General features: G+C 41.6%; 1 protein-coding gene across 1 annotated transcript in view; it reads right to left on the reverse strand.

The window, feature by feature from the left end:
- Slc35f1 (solute carrier family 35 member F1) overlaps positions 1-20,226 on the reverse strand; it is a 462,243-nt gene that overhangs the window by 270,622 nt on the left and 171,395 nt on the right. The window lies entirely within an intron of this gene.

A 20,226-nucleotide genomic window follows, 5' to 3' on the forward strand; every position in this document is an offset into this window, starting at 1 on the left:
TTGAGTTTAAAATCATCCTGGGTTACACGGTAAGTTCCAGACAAGCCAGGGCTTCATAGTGAGATCATGTCTTGGAAAAGCAAAATGAATAAATAAATGAACAACAAAAAAACCCTGAGCATCTAATGTGTGACAGACATTGTTCAAAACAAACACCAGAGATCAACAACAAAAAAGCCAGGCCAGATCTCCATTTTTTACTGAGATTACCATCTATTTGGGGGAAATGGAAAAAAATGGCAAGCAAATAACATTAAAATAGCATTTTCAGTTGGTGATAAATATAATGCAGAAAGCTACAGAACGTGTTGTTGGGAGGTGGAATTTCCTTTTCGTTTATATACATACATATGATAGTTGGCAAAGGCCTGTGTGAGAACTGATACTAAAACAGAGGCTAAAACAATGAGAAGAAACCTGTTACAGCTGGATGTTAAATGACCTGCAAAGGTACCAAAGGCATGATCTCAGGGGTGATGCTGTTGGGAGACAGTGAAACCTAGAAGAGGAGATGTCGTAGGAGGTCCTTAGCTCAGGGGCAGTGTGCATTCAAGGAGCATTGTACTGTGCCAGCTGCTTCTTATTTCTCTTTTTGTTCCTTGTCATGAGGTGAACCGTTTGCACTTTCATGCCCTCCTTCCATTGCCATCTGGCGCCCACACACCAAGGCCCAAGTTCAATGAGTCTGCCTTATCATGGAACAGAACCTCTAAAACTGTGAGTTTAAATAAGCCTTTTCCCTTCATATGTTGAACATCTTAGATATTTTTTATGGCAACTAAAAGCTGACTTAGCCCAGAGCCAGTCCTAAAAACGAGATGCCACACAAAGGCATCTGAAGCAAAGGGAAATCTGGGGCAGGAATGCAGAACTCAGCATTTAATCAGCAGTCCACTGACAAGAAGCAGGTACAGGGCAAGAATAAAAGTATAAAATAGAAACTCATGTTTTAGCCAATGGATATGATGAAAATACACAGAGAAACTCTGAGGTATTTGCAGGAGTCTTGTTGGTAAATAGATCTTGGAATCTAAGATAAATACTGACGCCATTAAAAGATGTGTGGTAAGACTGGAGAGATGGTTCAGCAGTCAAGAGCACTGGCTGCTTCTTGCAAAGGATCTGGATTTGGTTTCCAGCACCCACATGGTGGCTAATAACCATCTGTAACTCCAGTTGCAGGGGATCTGACGACTTCTTCTGACCTCTGCAGGCATTGCAGGACACGGGTGCACTTACACATATGCAGGCAATACACTCATACACATAACATAAAAATAATAAAAGTATTTTAAGGGGCTGGAGAGATGGCTCAGCGGTTAAGAACACTGACTGTTCTTGCAGAAGACCCAGGTTCTAATCCCAACATCCACATGGCAGCTAACAACTGTCTGTAACTCCAGTCCTAGGGGATCTGACAGTCTCTTCTGTCCTCCGGGGGCACTGCACGACACAGATGCACTTACCTACATGCAGGCAATACACGCATACACATAACGAAAATAATAAATAATTTTTTTTAATATTTTAAAATAAAATAAAAATAAATAAAATTCTAAAAATCAAATTCGAGGCTACTCTGTTTCTTCTCCCATTCTACTACCGCAGTGGCTGAACTAGAACAATGAAGCATGAACCACAAAAATAATGGTGGTGAATCACACCAAATTCACTGCAATTTGGAAATTCCAGTGGAAAAAGAAGGTAGCTGATGGTTACTGAGCATTAACTATGTGCCTGGCACTGTGCTTCATGAATTAACTAAAACTAACAAGAATTCTATAAAACCCCCATTATTTGTGTTTTGTGGATGCTGCACCAGAGAATAAGAAAAATAAAAAAATTTTCACAGAATATGCTAATAAGTGATGGAGCCAAGATTTGATCTCAGTTGGTATTATTCTACACTGCTGTGCTATGCAGTCTTTGAATCATGCTAGATACATAATGTAATATCTAAAATACCCTATGCAGTATTTATATACAAGTGCTGAAAGACAGAAAGGAATGGAAGGTAGAAGGAAGAAATAGGGAAGGAAAGAGAAAGGGAGAGAGGAAGAAGGGAAGGAAGGGGTGGGGGAGAGGGAGAAGGAGAGAGGGAGGGACGGAAAGGAGGGACAGGAAAAGTTCCCATATCTGTGAGCTGGTATGCATGGCTAGCTCTACACAACCTTCAGTGTACTCGCTTTTGAAGCATAACCTGACTAAAATGCCTACTGATAAAGCACAGCAATCAATTGCAAACTTTGAGGTGGTATTAGTTAGAAATAGCAGCCAACAGACTTGAATGATGGAAAACTAAATTGTTAGACTGAAAAACCATTTCAAGGCCACCAGAACAATTGTTGGAGTTTGGACTAGCTGTGCTCATCAACAAAGCCAATCAGGCCTGCTGGGTGGTAACCCAGAGGTCCACACTCTCCTGTCAAAAGAAAGGACAGGGGAAAGAGAGGCTGGCTTTTTACAGACTGAGCAAGCACACCCTTGGTTCACTCGGCACCATGTGGCCGGGTCTTCTGCTGTTTCTCTGGCATCATGCTAGGTTCAGAGATGGAATGTGTGCTCTTCAGCATCTCAGGCCTGAATGTGGAAGGCAAAGGTCCTGGATGGGCACAATCTTGACATTTTTTGGCTGTTCCACTCACCCCATATACCCACAGTGCTGGCATAGTCTTCTGCTTAGGTAGGTATCAGGGCAAGAGAGTCAAATGACACTTGGTATCATCATAAAGTTCCCAGGCCCAAGAATCTCTGAGGCAGCAGGCCAATAAGCTGAGAACTCATGAGACACATGAGGCATCAGTTCTTAAAGTTGAAGATAACCCTCTGCCTGGTTCCATTTTTCATTAGATAGCCGCATACTTGATATTCCATGTATTCTGCTGGGAAAGTAGGCATCTGCTTTTCTGAAGAGCTACAGAAATGCTGACTTAACCCCCAAAACAAATTTGGGAAGTAGACCTCCCAATTATGCAATTCTGTAATGTAAGTGGAGCTTTGGGAGTGAGATAACTTGTCATCCTAGACTATTAAGTGTAGATTTAGAATGTGCATGGAGGCCTGAGAAGATCCAAGCCCTGGTGGCTCCATTCCCCTGGCTTCCTGGCATCACACTAGGCTCTTAGTTAGGAACTTGCTCTACAAAGGCCTGTCTGGATGGAGATCTTTGCATTCTGGGACGATGTCTTCCTTTCTGGCCAGGACTGATTTTGCCTCCGTTTATCTATGACGAGAACTCAGGACAGGATAATTCATCCTCAAAATCTGGGGCTAAGCTTGCCAGGTACCATAGTGTTTGTGTGCTCTACATCAAAAGCCACTGTTGTGTTTAAATGCTTTTTTCCCTTCTCCCTTCCTTCCCTCCTTCCCTCCCTCCCTCCCTCCCCTCCCCCTTTCCTCCCCAACTCCCTCAGTCCCCAACAGACAGAGCTCTACAAACTAGTCCAGGCTGGTCTCAAGCTCAAAGTCCTTCTGCCTCAGGGCTGGAATCCTCCTGAGTGGTGAAATTAAAAGCACATACCATCATACCAAGCATAATTCTTTTTGGTTTTCTTAAAAAAAAAAAAAAATAGTCCTTGTACATGGCTGTTTGTGGGTTTGGTTTTTGTTGTCTGAGACCCAAGGGGATGGGGACCACAGGTGTTCAAAACCTCTCTGTCTCATCAAAGCCCATTTCTGCCAAATCTGTAGGGAGTTCATGAAGAGCAAAGGGAGCATGCCCCGTGACAAGACAGAGCCAATCAACCTTGCCAACAGACTGGGCACTCAGATGCATGGTCAGGCTAAATTAAGCATTCCTTTACCTTTTCCTCCTTCGTACTGGAAATTCTGAATAAACTCATCAGACCTGAGGAGCTTCAATTTCAGAGAAAAGAGGGCTTGAGCATAATAGGAAATCCCATGTTTTGAGTGAGTCATAAAACAAGTGTATAATGTGTGGATTTCTACCACAGCGGCCTTTGAAAATGCAAGCCTCCATCCATGTAGGGCGCGTTTCCCTCGGTGCTCACTCAGTCCATATTTACACCTCTGCTCTTTTCTCATTTGCTTGCTCTTATTTGGAAAGACATGCATTAATGGCACACAGGCGGATTTTCACGGAAGATTGCTTCTTGTGATGTTTTTTCCTCCCCTTCCCCCTTTCCACCCCTCATTATTTTTCTTTCTAGAAGTCCCTTGGAATTACAGCAGCAATTTCTCCATCCCTATTATTTACAAGTACCTCAGAACAGTCTTTAGTTCCTAGATAGCAATTCCTTTCAGGAGCCAGACTTGGTTAACAGAAGTATTTTTCTCATTTACATGTGAACCAACACTCATACACATGCACTGTAATTTACATGTTGAGTGTATAAAAACTTCACAAGGCAGACTCCTGTGGGCCTTGGCCTCAGTTCACACAGCAGATACCCTCCCCCACACAACAGATACCCCCCTCACTATGGTAAGGCCACCTTCATGCCCCATTCAACTGTGTTTGAGCCTACACAGCACAGAGCTTTCTTCCCAAGCCCATGTGACCCCTGAGGAACAGATCCTCAAATGGTCTTGAGAGTAAAAATAAATTGGTTTATCTGGGCCAACTGCATGGTCTTAAACACCCAAAAGGAAAGTATAACCAAAGATTAAAGGGGTCAATATAATTTTTTAAGAGTCTAGCTTCCTCCTTTTTAAGGCACTCTCCTTCCAGGGTTCCCTTTCCTGACTTGGTGCATATTTGCAGCAATTCCAGGAGACATTCTTCCCTTGCCTGTGAGAGTGAAACTATTGCCTGGCACAGAAATAAAGCTGCTGACCTAAATGATGTCATACATTCACATCTGAACAGGCATCCTGTTCTACACTTCCCTGGGCTGTGCTTTTGTGTAGCAAAGAATGTAACTGGCCTTTGTCCCAAGTTCTTGGGAGGTAACCTCTCAACCCTTGGGATTTCTTGGGCCAACAGAAAGTCTTATTATTCAGGGTGGGGGTCCCTAGACCACACTTGATGATCTATACTAATGAGATGACTCCAGGTAGGGCCCCAGCACATCAGAAAGACCAAATGTGATTAGAAAGGCTGGGGCTTTGCAGCATGTATCATCCTATCTCCAGGGAGTAAAGGGGAGGAGAGAGTTCAATAGTTGCAGATGATTCATTGCAACAGACTTACATAGAGAAACATCAATAAACTTGGGATAACGGGAATCAGGTGAGCTGCACTGATTGGCAACACATTGTGAACTGTTATACTTCGATCCCGGGAAGCTGACACGTCCATGAAGATGTCAGGAGAGTCTCAGACGAAACCTCCCAGATTTGCCCATGTGCCAATTCGTTTGTGAGTTCTAATCTTTATACTTTTGATATAAGAAAATTGCAATCATAACTATAACACTTCCGTGAGCCTTATAAGTTGTTGTAGTGAATTATAAAATGTGAGTCTGTGGGGCTCCAAATTAAGAGCCAGCTGATCAGCTCATTCCGAAGCTGGTGAAAACTTTCTTGTGAAGGGATGTGGCCTTAACCTCTGGTTTAGTAAACGATGGATAACTTTCTCATGGTTATATTAATCTGATTTTTCATTGATGTGACAAATACCCTACCAAGGCCACTGAAGGAAGGGGAGATTCATTTTTGTTCCTGGTTTCAGAGATTTCAGTCCATCCTGGGGAGTGGGCACATGGCAAAGCAGAATGGCTCACCTCAGGGAAGCCAGCAGGGGAGAAAGAAAGAGAGGAACCCGTGCTTGTGGGTTCTTCTGTGCAAGCTGCTGCAGGCCAGGCAGGTCTCCACTTAGTCCTGTCTGGAAACACCTGTACAGACACACCTAGAGGGGATCTTATTATTTTTTCAATGCTTTTCAGCCCAATCAAGCTGACAATCAAGATTAATCTCCACAATGATTTATTTGGTTCAAAACTTAGGGGCAATTATGTCAAGATGCATAGGGTGGACCTAGGCAGGGGCTAAATATGCACCAGTCTTATGTAATGGTTAAACACGGACTAGGTCTCAGCAGCAGACTGCCTTGCACAAATCTTGCACCTGCAAATTTTCAGGCAAGTTATTTAAGCTCTCTGTGCCTCAGTTTCTTCATTGTGAAAAGAATATATTGATGATACCTATTTTAAAGAGTTGCCGTGAGGAAAATGTATTATGTATGAAATGCTCTCAGGTGTTTACAAATGTTACCTACTGTACAAAACTAGTGCAGTCTTTTTAGTAAAATAACCAAGAAACACATGAATATCTATCAACCTTCTTTACTATAGTATCACATCATAACTTTTAGATATTCAACTAAGGACTGCTTCTACTGCTGATTTTGGTGGAGGGCGGGGAACCAGGATGAATGTTCACCCAAATTATTTATATATGACTATGAACCACAGCCCTGCACAGGGCATCCTCTCCCTGGGGATGTACAAGGAAAAAATCCATAGCCAAAGATGGTACTGACAGTACCAATTCATGGCTGAGTTAGACAGGCTCTTAGCCACTGGGATGCCAACACAAAGTACAGCTTTCACCTCAAAGGGAATAAGAGTTTAATCTGGGTCAAATATGAATGACATAGCCTAGGAGCACAGATTCAGGTTGCTGCAAACAACATGTTTCAATGCAAAGTGGTGACGTGAACTTGTATAGTCACAGAACAAAAGAAAGTTACAAAGAAAGGCATTCCCCAAATATATTGGTGGGAACCTCAAGTAGGCAAGTTAGAGCAAAATAGGGGGAAACTCTGCTACAGGTTTTAAATGTTATCTGATGACATTCTTAGCTTTTGGATTGGTTGAAACTAGGCATCTGTTAATTTATTCCAAAGGTTTTATCTGATAGCTAAAATGATGTTAGGTTGGACACAGAATTGCGCAGTAAATAGCTATTAAGGGGGCTAAAGACAGCCAAAAATAATTTGGCTCTACATCTGAAGCATTCCAACTCTCCACAATTACGACATTCTAATCGGGCAATTCACCTTGTAGAATCTTTAACATGGGTGTTAAACATGATTAGTCTTCCTGGGGACCTGAATTCACAGGGACATTTTTGGTATCGACTGCATTTAGATAAAAGACTACATGATAAGCTGGATGTGACCACAATGGCCCACACCTGTTGTCCCAGTACTCAGGGGTTGAAGGTAGGAAGATCAAGGGTTCAAGTTCAGCCTGAGTGACACAGCAAGACCCTTGTCTCAGGAAACAAAACGAACAGACAAAAAAACCAACAAAACGTAATGAACCAAGGTCTAGGGATATGATTGAGCAGTAGAACACTTGCCTGCATGCTCAAGGCCCTGGGTTCAATCTCTAAAACAGAAAGAAGAAAGAAGAAGGGGAAGAGAAAGGCAGGGTGAGGGAGTTGGTAGATGGGAGGAAAACGGGAGGAGGGGGGAGGAGAAGAAGAGGAGGAGGAGAACAAAGATTGCATAACATGGGAGCATTTCATGAGGGGCAGCTCTAACCTTTGAGTAAAGGAATTCTGGAGGAGGAGGGGCGGGAAAAAAGCAAGAGGAGGACAGGTAGAGAGAGAGAGAATTTGAACTTAAAGTATATTGTCTTCTGGTTCTATTCGTTTCCTAATTGATAGTTGTAGCATTTAAATCAGTAGTTTTCAAAGCAAAATCTTCCAACTGACAGCATCAGTCACCAAATCAGACGCTCTGTGAGTGGGTTCTGCAGTCTGTTTTAACAAGCTTCCATTCAGGGATTCCACCTCACCGTTTGAGAAGCACTATATATGTGATCTTGTTACACCAAGTGGGGTTGCTTCAGATCAGAAAACCTTCATCTGGTTCTGTTGCACTTTCTATTTCCCTACTATCCTGCTGAAATCTCCCAGGTCTCTCCCAGGTACGCAGGTCTGTCACCAGAGCCTGATTCCCTCTGAGCTCTCCTCTATGGAATGTCTCTAGTAGGGGTGCTTTTCCTGAATCTGCTCTCTCCCTTTGATCTATGGTCCATCTGTTATGCCGTTCATCATTCACAGACACTCATATGATACAAGAGACAGATACCTTAGAGAATAAGCTGAATCCAGTGGTGATAAAACGAAGGGCGTCAGGAAGAGACAATTAACAGTTATAAAGAACAGCAGTCTCCTTACTCTCTTCTTGTGTGCTATTAAGAAAACAAAATATGGAGCTGGGAGAGATGGCTCAGTGATTAAGAGCTCGTACTGATCTTCCAGATGACCCAAGTTGGGTTCCTAGCACCCACAACAACAGACAGCTCACAACCACCTGAAACTCCAGCTCCAGGAGACCCTTTTCTGGACTCTGTGGGCACCTGCACTCACATGCCAATACACACACACACACACACACATACACTCTCACATATAGACATAATGTTAAACTAACAAAAATTAGAAAAAGAAAAGAACATACCAAAATGAATGCCAATAATTTCATTCCTTCCATAGCAACAGTATCTTTTTTCCTGTGGTATTGTAAATAAAACTTCACAATCAATAATTTTTGTAAACAGCATGTCATGACAGATGATCATTGAGCTATCAGATTAGAAGACACCAGAGAAGGCTGTGCACTAGCACCTCCCTGGAAAGCCCTTTGAGGAAGGAATTTGGATACAAAGAGACACTAGTTCTACACTAGTAGAACACCAGGCAAGGCAGGACTCAGAGGAAGAAGCAAAAGGTCATCAGAGACATAAAGAAAGAGAAGCCAACAGAACAGTAGGTCTCTTCATGGCACGGGGGTGTGGTGGGGCGGGCATTCAACCGTCTTCACTCCTGTACATAGTGCAGGCTTTCTGCCTCTAGCAACGATGGTCACTGGACAGACTGAAGAGTAAATACACACCAGTTCTCACTCTGCTCCCTGGATTCTGATCTTCCAACTACTACTCACAGTGATATGCTCTTATTTCAGTCATCAGGACAATCTGAGCTAAAGATTCAAGAGTGAAAGAAGGGCAAATATTTTGCCCTCTTTAAAATGTGAAAAATCAAAACTAGTTGTGGGTAAGAGGGGAGCTTTGTAAACCCCTTCACAACAGTGAAGTGATGCCGTAAGTCCCATTGATCCATCTGTTCATCTTCTCGCCACCTAAAACTATAGTGACACATAACTCATACTCAGAATATATTGAATGAGTTGAACTCCTCTTGTTATTGGGTATCAGTACCAGTGGAAATTTCCTATTGGTGCAGTTTCACAGCACAGCGCAAAGGAAACATATAAGCAGCGTAGGCTTATTTTTAAAAAGGAAACATGTCATACATAGAAACAGAATTATTTATAATTAGATGTTAAAATATTAAGAAATACCTAACCCATACACACTCACTTTGCAAGACTAAAAATTCACCTATAATAGTTGCTAGAATTGTACTGGATAATTATTAAGGTTATAGGCTCTACGCTATTTTTAGTAGATTGGTATAGTTTGTTTAATTGGTACAAAAAATAACCATCATGCTATTATCAGCTCTTGTGGCTAGTGTTGGCAGCAAAATAACTCTCTAAGTGAGAATTATGATTTAAATGCATTTCTGTATAAAACAATCTTTAAGAAACACTATCACTTTGCCAGTTAGCTCTAGCTGTGCACTCAGACTTACTAATTGTGACAGTTGACATTTAACCAAAATGGCTTCCTTCACTCTGTTCTCTGGTCTAGCAGTGGGGGAGGGGGGACAGTAATAAGTATACAATCCCAAGGCACAAATGATTAGAAACATTCTAAATAGAAACATTCTAAAAAGAAGAGGGAGAAGGCAGACTACCCTAGTTCAGGAAAACTGGAAATGGGGCATAGCTATTTTAAAAGGAACAAGTGACCCTTACTTGGGACTCCTTGACCCTCTGGAAGAAGGCATTCACTCCATGGACAACACTATTTATCATCAAGAATGTACAGGAAAGATGGGAGGCCAGAAAGGCAGGTGGGAAGTGGGGTGGGAGAACCATGGAGGGAGGAAGCAGCTTGAAAACAGTTTCAAGATGTGGCTTTATCCTGGGCAACTGGAAGAAGCCATGTGACTTGATTTTACACATTTATTACTAATTTTAATAAGCATAAAAAATAATGGATTTATGACATTTTCATACATGCATATCATTGTACTTTATTTTAGAGGAAAGCCAAGACTGGAGAGATGGCACAGCAGTTAAGATCACTGGCTACTCTTCCAGAGGACCCATGTTTGGGTACCAGTACCAATGTGGTAGCTAACAACCATCATAACTCTAGTTCCAGGGGATCTGATGCCCTCTTTTGGCCTCTGTGGGTTTGCATGTACATGGTGCACTTATATGCATTGTGGAAAAACACTCATACACAAAAAATAAAAATAAATTTAAAAAATTAGATTTGAGTCATAGCTTTGGCCTTTAGAAAGGTCACTCTGCGGGACTAAGAAGATGGCTCAGTCAATAAAGTGCTTGCCACAGCAGCATGAGGATCTCAGTTCAGATCCCCAGCACCCATGTAAAAAGCCAGGTATGGTGATATATACCTGCAGCTCCAGTTCAGTGAGACACCCTATCTCAAAAATAACATGGAGAGTGATAGTGGAAGATGTTTAACATCATGCTCTGGCAGTCACACTTACATGTATACACATGCACCCACATTCACATCAACACACAGACACACACACACACACACACACACACACACGAGAAATGAAAGGAGGGAAAGAAGGAAGAAAAGATGTAAGGAAAGAAGAAAGGAAGAAAGAATGAGGGAGCGAAGGAGGGAGAGAGGGAGGGAAGAGGGAAAGAAAGGAAGGAAGGAGAGAGATTTTCACTTGGACTACAAAGAGAAAACACTAAAACAAGGTTCAAAAGGAAGGAAAAAGAACAAATCAACCAACAGAGAAAAGCTTCTGAGATTCCAGAAGAAGGATCAGATCTGGTAAATGCTGAAGGCAGAGCTAATGGGTTTTTATGACCAGGGCAGTTTGGAATGACAGCGAGGGAGTGAGTCTTCTGCTTGAACCAGGTCAGAAACTATCAAATAGGAGAAAGAGAGCAGATCTGAGGCAGGCGAAGGTAATACCTTGAATAATAGACTATGCTTTCTGTCATGATTCTACATTTCAGTAATGTTATTTCATGCCTACAGTTAGGCAGTGCATGAATAAATGGTCTGGAATGAAGGTGATGGCTGTATCCTCTTTAGTACATTGAAAGTTTCTCTGTAAGCAAGCCCAAGAATGAAGAAGACAGGAGATGAAGTGTGATCCCAGGCAGTCAGCCGGCAGGCTTTTGAAACATAATGAAAGCCCGTCTTTTGTACACTTGAATGGCATGCTACAACAATATCTGCTGACCAGGAGCTGCTCAGTGTGTGGTCAGTGAGACCTGAATGCCCAATCACCAGAAACTCGGCTGAGATATTATGGTCATTTATTTATAGCCTGACTTTCTCCAGAAAATATCTGGTAGTTAAAAGAAGTAGTTTATCTACAAGAATTTTTTTCAGAAGTGGTTTTGTTCTTTACAAATGACATTCACTGTCTTCTACTGTGCCTTCAAAAAAAGGAGATGGGGCAGCTATGGGGAACAAAGTTCAAAGGCCAAATTACAGTAAAGCTTACCTAAAAATACCTGTGTTCATGTTCTCTAAATGTTCTGCTGTTTGCTTCCTTGTTTCCTTGTATCTTATTCAGTCTTTACTAACTGCTAATTCAACTTCAATCAGCAAGTTGCTTGACTGAAGTGACAGGGCAGGATTCGAATAGAAAATTCAGGAGTTAGCTGTAACATTTCAATAATACATTAATCTAGCTCCTTCCTCTTCCCCGCATCTGAGAAGGTATAGAACAACTCAAGTCCACGCCTCTCACTTGGACCCCATTCTTACATTACTTCTCTGTCAAACTTTCAAAATTGGAAATCCAGGTCTAGGGCTTTATACTCTATTGATGATGATGAAAGTATGACAAAGGACCTCAACTTTGAGCAGGAATGTGGAACTATGGGTGAGACCATCACCTAGTCCACAACCCCCTTCCACCACTCCTGACTCTTCTGTGCTTTTCTGCTTCCACTTTCTCCCTTATTCACCATCTTCCTCTTTGAACCCCACCTCCACATCCACACTGCCTCATCCTTCCATCAGCAATAATTTCAGCCTCTACTTGTGACCCTGAGTTGCCTGTTGTCTACCATCACATCGGCAGTCAGAAAGCAGAGACAGATGCCAGTGCTCCACTCACTTTCTCTTTTTTATTCAGTCTAGGACCTAAGCCCTTGAGTGCCACCCACGTTCAGGGTCATGCCTAGGGAGTTGCTTCCTTGGTAATTATAAATCCAGTGAAGTAGAAATGAAGATGAACCATCACACCCATGATGTCTTTCTCACAGGTACTAAAATTGGGGTTCACTGGGCTACACCCACAATTTTCACATTTGGCTTAATTCTTTTGGTAAATGGCCTCATAAAAAAAATAATAACTGGTTCCTGCCAGGCACGGTGGCGGACGCCTTTAATCCCAGCACTCAGGAGGCAGAGGCAGGTGGATCTCTCCACTCCCTTAAACAAAACTCCCAGGCCTTGCTGCCACTCCTTGCACTGTCAGGAGGTGAGACCTGCTCACTTAATACTGAATATCCATTGATTTATAACAAAATGATAGATATAACTATTGTCATTGGAATTTCACTGAGTTATATCGACATGGTTTTCTGTTCCACAAGCCACTCCCCACATGCACCATAACTCAACCCCTAAGTGACAATAATACTATCTATGAAATTTATATTCATGATTATAAATTAATTCTTTTTTTGTTCCAGACCACCAGCAGCATGGACTTGTAATTTCCAAACAGCATTTATGGCATTAACTTGGGAATACTATCCATCAAGCCTGATGACAAATGTGGAAGATGATGGTCTTGCCCGCCGCTGGCATAAGAGCAGTTGGATTCAGAAGGAGAAAGAATGCTGAACAGAGGGGCTGGAGGTGTGTGGCCTCTGCAGCCTGCCTCAGCGGTGGCAGCAGAGACTACACAATCATTTTACTTCAGAAAATTCCTTCACTGGCCACTTTTGCAGAGCAGTGCTTTGGTTCTGTTAATAATAAGAGCTGTCCTTTGTGCAGACCCTACTGTATGCCAAAGATTCAATATTTCCTACCCGTAACCTACCAAGGTGTGTATGATGTCAAACATCAAAAAGACAAAAAAAAAAAAACAAAAAAAACAACTGGTTCCTACAGCTGTTTATCCAAAGACAAACAAGCTTAAGAAGACTAATAATAAAAATCTTTTGTAAAAAAAATGATAATAAGAGCAGAGCGGGAGGAATGACTCGGTGGTTAAAAATGTATGATGTTGCAGAAGACCTGAGTTTGGTCCCCAGCACTCCTACAACTCCAGCACCAGGGGATCTTCCGACCCCCTCAGGCACCTGCATTCATATGCACATACCCACACACAGACACACGTATATAGACATTGAAAAAAAAAAAAAACAGCAAAACTTCCCAGTATGTTCTCGAATTTGATATAAGTTACAGTCTTGCCTGATAAAGAATATAGTTCACATATACAGATAAGGTACATAAAAATCTCAAAATTAAATATGTCCAAGATTAAACAGCCAACCTCTATATGTCACTCTACCCTTTACCCAGTAACTCTTAATCCCATGCTAACATCTGTTTGGAACAAAGGATATAAACTCAGATTCCAAACCATATACCTCTTGGAGAACTATCTAGAATCTCACCCTGTCTTCCTAGAAAATTTTCTCTTCTCTTCCTAAATTTCAACACCACTTCCTGTGTCCTTATTCTTACTTGATGACTTTCCTTCAGAGTTCACTGAAGAATGAAAGCAACTTTGTGAGACCTCCATCATCTACTTACCATCTTTATAAACTCATGTCAGCTGGCCCCTGTAGACTCTCTTTATCTTGTTGTTTCAGCAGAAAAAGACTGTCTTTTCTGAGCAATGACCAGCTCTTCATTTACGCCCTAAACACTGTCTTCTTGAACTTACTCAAGGACCCTTGAAAACACCTTGCTCTTTCTTTTGCATCTTGATATTTCTCCATGCTGTAACTACCACCTTAACAACAAAATAAAAGCTCATCTCCTTTGAGTCATGCCCTGATTTTTCTCCAGTTCTCAGCAGAAAGACTTACCGTTATTGCAGGCATCTACTTTGGGGTTTTGACACCAGGTCTTGAAGGAGAATTCTATTGTCAAGTAGAACTTTGACTTTTGTCTTATAAAGATAATGGTCAACTGTCTGTCCTCTTCTTACATCGTCTTGGTACTCCTCTGTCCTGGACTCCAGGACACCACCACACTCTTGATTTCTTTCTGCCTACTGGATGCTCTTCAATACTTGCTAAAATAGAAGTATCCTCCTTAGGCTTTGTTTCTCATGCTTCTCCTGGTAGCTAGGTATTCTCACAACCTATTAGGTACCACCACTTGGATATCTACTAAGAATCTCATATTAACAAATCCAAATCTAAATTTTGGATTCCTCCTGGCAACCCATCCAGACCTGTTCCTCACAATACACCTCTTTGATTCATTTAAGACAAATTAACCCAATTGTTTAAGGCAAAAAAAAAAAAAGGTTTCTACTACTCCTCTTTGTAAATAAATATATTTTGATTAATTATGTGAGAATTCACATATATTTGGTGCATTTTTATTATATTTATACACTATTCCTCCTCCAAATACACCCTCTTACCCCCACCCCAATTCATATACTTTTCTTTTTAAAAAAATAACTCACCTAATCCAGTCTGTGTTGTCTATGGGTGTAGGACCAGCCACAGACATGGTTAACCTAACAGAGGCCACACCCTTAATGAATACTACTCTCCCTCCCCAGCAGGCATCTTCTGTGGATTGCTCCTCAGCTAGGGGTAAGGATCATGAGGCCCTCCCCACCTCCATGCTATAGTATTGACTGGCTTGTACAGGTCTGCTACAGGCAACCACAGCTGCTGTGAGTTCATGAGTACATGAGTTCTGTCATATCCAGAGGACACTGTTCTTCCACAATCTTTTTGTCTTCTCTTCCTTGATGTCCTCTGAGCCTTGGGGGGAAGTGGGTATGATACAGATGTTCCATTTATTTTAGTTATTTATGTATTTATTTAAATGTTTTATTTTAATTTATTTCTTATTTTATTTTATGTGTATGAGTGTATTACCTGCATGCATGTAAGCGCACTTGTGTCACACAATGCCCATGAAGGCCAGAAGAGGGTGTTGGATGCCCTGGAACTGGAATTATGAACAGTTGTTAGCCATCACGTGGGCGCTGGGAACAGAACCTGGGTCCTCTGTAAGAGCAGCGAGTACTCTTAACTTCTGAGACATCTCTCAAGTCCCAGATGTCCCATTTATAACTAAGCACTCCACAGACACTTATTGACCAGTACATTAACTGCAAGGCAAAAATTTAATTGCCATCTCATAATTTTCATTTCTCTCCCCTTTCTCCATGCCCCAAATTTAAGTGCTATCAGTTCTTCCTTCATACACTATCCCATTTTGATCCACACCTGACCAGCACTTCCACCTCAATGCAAGCCTTCCATCTGCATCTGCCTAGACACCTGCGCTTACCTCCTTTCTGTTCTGTCTCCCTCCTGCCATTTACAGTTCCCACAGCCCACTTTTTACACAGAATTCTGAAGGATATTAACAAACTTGATAAATCCTTTTTCTGTTTAGAGCTCTGCCAAAGCCCTCCACTGATTTCCCACAGAATTAAACCCAACTCTTTATGATTCAAAAGACAATACTTCACCTGGATTCTGCCAACTTTCCTTAGTTTATTTCCCATGATTTTTATGCTCACTCACCAGACTCTAATCTTATGTGCATCCATGCTGCTTTTCAACCACGCCAAACTGTTATCATCTCCTTTTCCAAGCACAGTTCCCTTTGGGGAACTATCTTTACATTGCGGGCACCTTCTCTCTCAGCATTGAAGTCTTACTCCAATGTCATATACTTGAAGAAGCTCTTCTTAATATTTTAAATTAAAACAGTCTCTCAATACTCCACCTCTATTTCCAACATGTCTAACTCCTATGTAAATGTTTATGCATCCTTTATTTTTTGGTCCTTACCTGTTTCTCTACATCATGACATACACTTAATGAGGACAGGATCCCGTGTCATGTACCACAGCCTCCTGATAGCAGATACTTATTGGGCACTCAGAATTCATCTCCTCTAAGTAAATAACAATGAGGATATTTTACTCCAAGCATTCTGACCAGTTAAACAGGGGTCACCAGAGTTTGCATATGCCAAAAATCTTCAAAAATTTATATCCTTCCTTGAGTGTTAAAATATGGTAATAACGGCCCTAGAGAGATACAGTCTTTGCCAGGGTTTTCATAATTATCTTGACATCTTCAGGTTCTACATTCCCATTCTTAGTCTTACATCAGAATTAGTTCATATTGCTCTAAGGCATGCAGAATCAAGACAGATTTTAAGGCACTCCAACTGATCAATCTGTTTCCAAGACATTACCAGCTGCTGTTTGAATCATTTATGGGAGCATTACAGCTTCTTGGCTCTGAGTCAAGAATTGAGGCATTGTTTTTTTGTTGTCACTGTTATTTCATAAAATTGGCTTATAGAAAAAGAGCTTTCCAGTTTTGCAAAGTCAAATTGGAGGCCGGTGGTCATCTGGGAGAGAAACCTGTGATCTACCTGTCTATGGTGAAAGAGTGACCTTTTACTGGCAATATAGGTATGAAACTCGACCCACAACGCTTCTTGGTATCTGTCTTTAAACCATCACTGTTGTAAAAGATGTAAGATAGCAGCTTTGTGAATGTTGTTGATTTTGTCTTTTTAGCCTAGAAAATCTAAATTAGTTTACTGATTGTCACTGCTACCTTCTCTTTTTGAGTTGGGAAGCCTCAAAATACAGAGAATACAGAGTACAGAGAATATTACCAAGATGAACAAAAACATAGAAATGCATAGCAGTGTTTTATGGCAAGAAAGCACTTTGGAAGTGATGAGTACCTACTTCTTTGAGCAAAGGGCCCAGAGATAATGAATTACTTGTCTGAACTCCCAGCACAGGCCTTTTTATTTCTCTTAAACTTTGGCACACAGAAGCATGAACCTTGTCATGGCCACTTTCTAGGGCCCTAATGATGTGTAAATACCCAAGCAGCCCCTCAAAACAGAACTCTTAAATCCCTCCCTTACCATTCCAACCACCCCTCCCCTCATCTCCCCAACTTGGTAAATGGAACAACAGCCATCAAACGCTGAGGTCTAAGGTCTAGATCCCCTCCACTCCCCTCCTTTTCCTCATGCCTCTCATTCCCAGCTGATCAGCAGGTCCTTCGATCATACCTCACTGACTTCTAGGCACCATCCTTCTTTCTTGCATTTCTGCAATGTAGTCATCGTTAAAAGACTTCCCTGACCGCCGTCTTGCCCCCAGTTACGTAGTATGTTTATTGCTTCTTTTTTGTTTTTTGAGACAGCATCTTCCCATAGCTCCAGCTGGCTTGGAACTCCCTATAGAGACCAGGCTGGCCTCAGTCTCGGAGATCTACCTGCCTTTGCCTTCCAAGATCTGGGGTTAAAGGCATGCACCACCATGCCTGGCTGGTACAGGACTTCTTACTTTCGTGGCCAATTGTAGTCCGTAGGATGGCTTTACTTAAGAAATAAGAAACAATGCCCATTCATCATGGATGTAGTCCTTTTAAGGAAGGCTGGATGAAGCCTTCTTGCTCATTTTTTTTTTAAGGATTTTCTTTCTCCCCTTGCTCTAGAATAACTCAATTTTATGGCAGAGTGCATGGTTTGGTAAAGTCTGATCAGTCTGATGTCAACTCCATGACTCCTTTGATCAAATACCCTTTTTCAGTATACAACATGCAGACCACCCACTTGTCTACCCACCCTTTGTGCCTTCCACAGCCACCTTACTCCTTTTTCTGCCTTACTCATTTTGTGTGAAAGAAAATATTTATTACACTAGTGCTCATTCAGTACTTCTTATAGGATAAAGTGAATGGATAAATGTTCAACCTCCCTCTGTGAATGAAATATGAGAGGGAAAGTCTGAGATAAACTAAGAGCAAGACTACCCTTTTGCTACCCTCAACATTTCTTTAAATGGGGTTATTTTCCAGGAAATTGCTTCAGTGGCCATGGTCAGAAGGCAACACTGCAAAGCTGGACTGTTAGGATCCTCTCTGACCTGCCTTACATTAACTACTGTTTACTGCAGTGACTCAGGGAGAGGACCATGTAAGCTCTATTACCTCTCTTCATCCAGGAGCTAAGAAGCAAATGGGGAAGAACTAATGAGTGAGGAAGGAGGGTCAAAAGATACTCCTTCATAAATAATAAATGCGAACTTAGTGCTAGGAATAAATAATACCGTGAATATAAGAAAAGACACATTTTAATTTGGATAAATGCTTTAAATAACCATTAAAAGTAACTATCAAAATAGGCTAGTGATTATATTAACCATATCAATGATCTGTCATGTAGTGCTTTTAAGAATATGTATACCTGTAAAATGCAATGTAAATGTTTATTGCTTTGATAGCCGTTCAAAACCTATGAGAAGATTTAAACCAATTCAATATTTGCTCAATAATGCTTGGTGTTTTAGACTGAAGAAGATGATGAGAACAAAAGCAGTTTACTATTTGCTCACTATCTTCTATGATTAAGAAGGGCCAGGTAGATGGCAAGAACACATCAGGAGCACGAAATGTGTATGTACCATCATACACACAGTGTGATGTCCATGAAATGTGCCATTGCACAAAGTATGATGTCAGTACAGCTCACAAAATAATGGTAACAACTTGAGTGGAGTGTAATGGATGGGGAACATCTTGGTAGAAGGTTCTGGAGCAAAGATGAAAGGACATGTGGCTGGACTGTTTTACCGGTAAGTAGATGGAGTTCAGTCCTGGAGCTCTGGGCTGAGCCTACTGAGAGCTGATGAACTGAGAGGGTCTTCACTTTGCTGACACTTTTTCTCCAAAATGTTGCAAAAAAGACAACAACAGCAACAAAAATCACTCCACAACTGGTACCCGTTTTAGCAAACGGTCATCAGATGTTCAGGAGAGAAGTCGGGGATATTTTCCACTAAATATGGAGAAAAGGATTTGCAATCAAAGAAAAGCATGTTTCAGACATACAGTAGTGAGAAACTCCAGTAAAATTACAGACACGGTGAACAATGAGTCAACAATAAAACTTGCTCAAATTGGAGGTGATGCCCAGGGTCACAGAAGCGTGGAGCCCAGGCTGTGCTAATGCTCCAATGCTCCATAACTGCAGCTGCAAAGACAGCCCTCCATTCTTCTGCTTCAGTCTGTGTCACTCAGGAGACTGGACTCAGAATGAAGAGATGGGAATGAGCCTCGGCAAGAAAGGATTGACATTCCAGGGAGGTGAAGGATTATAAAAGAGCACATGCTGCTCTGAGTGAGTTCAAGTAGCCTGACCTCAGTAAATCACATCTCAAGGTAACTGCAGAATTTGCAAATGAGCAGCAGAACAGCTGACACTGACCTTCCGAAAGGCACAGAAAATGGAAGAGGCAGCTAGGCCAGGAGATGTGAGACAGGAGATGGTGTAGGCTGGCCTGATTTTCTCAGAAGGACGAAAGAGGGCTCTACAAACCAGAATGAATGTTTGACAGCGATCTCAGGGGAATTCCTCAAATGAGGACTTGTAAGTATTTAGGGGAGAAATTAGAAGTCAGTATGGAAGCATTGTGAGAAATATAGAGAACTGTGGAATTTCAGGACTAGAAGAGTCCTTCGGGGTAGCCTATCAAAATGTTTAACTTTCCAGAGGGCTATGATCCATCTTATGTTTGAACACTCCAGTGATAAGAAACATTACTTTTACTTTTCCAGGCCACTCATTAACATAATCCTATTTTAGACATAACCTTACAAATTCACCTGGAATGAACTGTCAGATCCATGTGTTATTGTTAGCATGGTGTATCCTGAGTATAAGTCTGGATGATGACACATAGCTAATTTATAGCTGGTTGAAGTGGCCTTCACATGAAGAATACATGCTAGTCGATTTGTGAAAGGGGTGATTTTATTTTATTTTTGACCAGGAAGATACCAAGGAATTTGATCCAAACTGGAACTGATAAGTCACCCATGAGGGTCATCTCATGCTAGACACGAGATCTGGAGAGGGGAATGAGTTTCCCTATGTCCCTGACACTCTTGTCTTCCCTGCCCTAAATTTT

This window comes from Nannospalax galili, unplaced genomic scaffold (genome assembly GCF_000622305.1).
Source record: "Nannospalax galili isolate Female #2095 unplaced genomic scaffold, S.galili_v1.0 scaffold417, whole genome shotgun sequence".
In the NCBI taxonomy this organism is placed as follows: Eukaryota; Metazoa; Chordata; class Mammalia; order Rodentia; family Spalacidae; genus Nannospalax; species Nannospalax galili.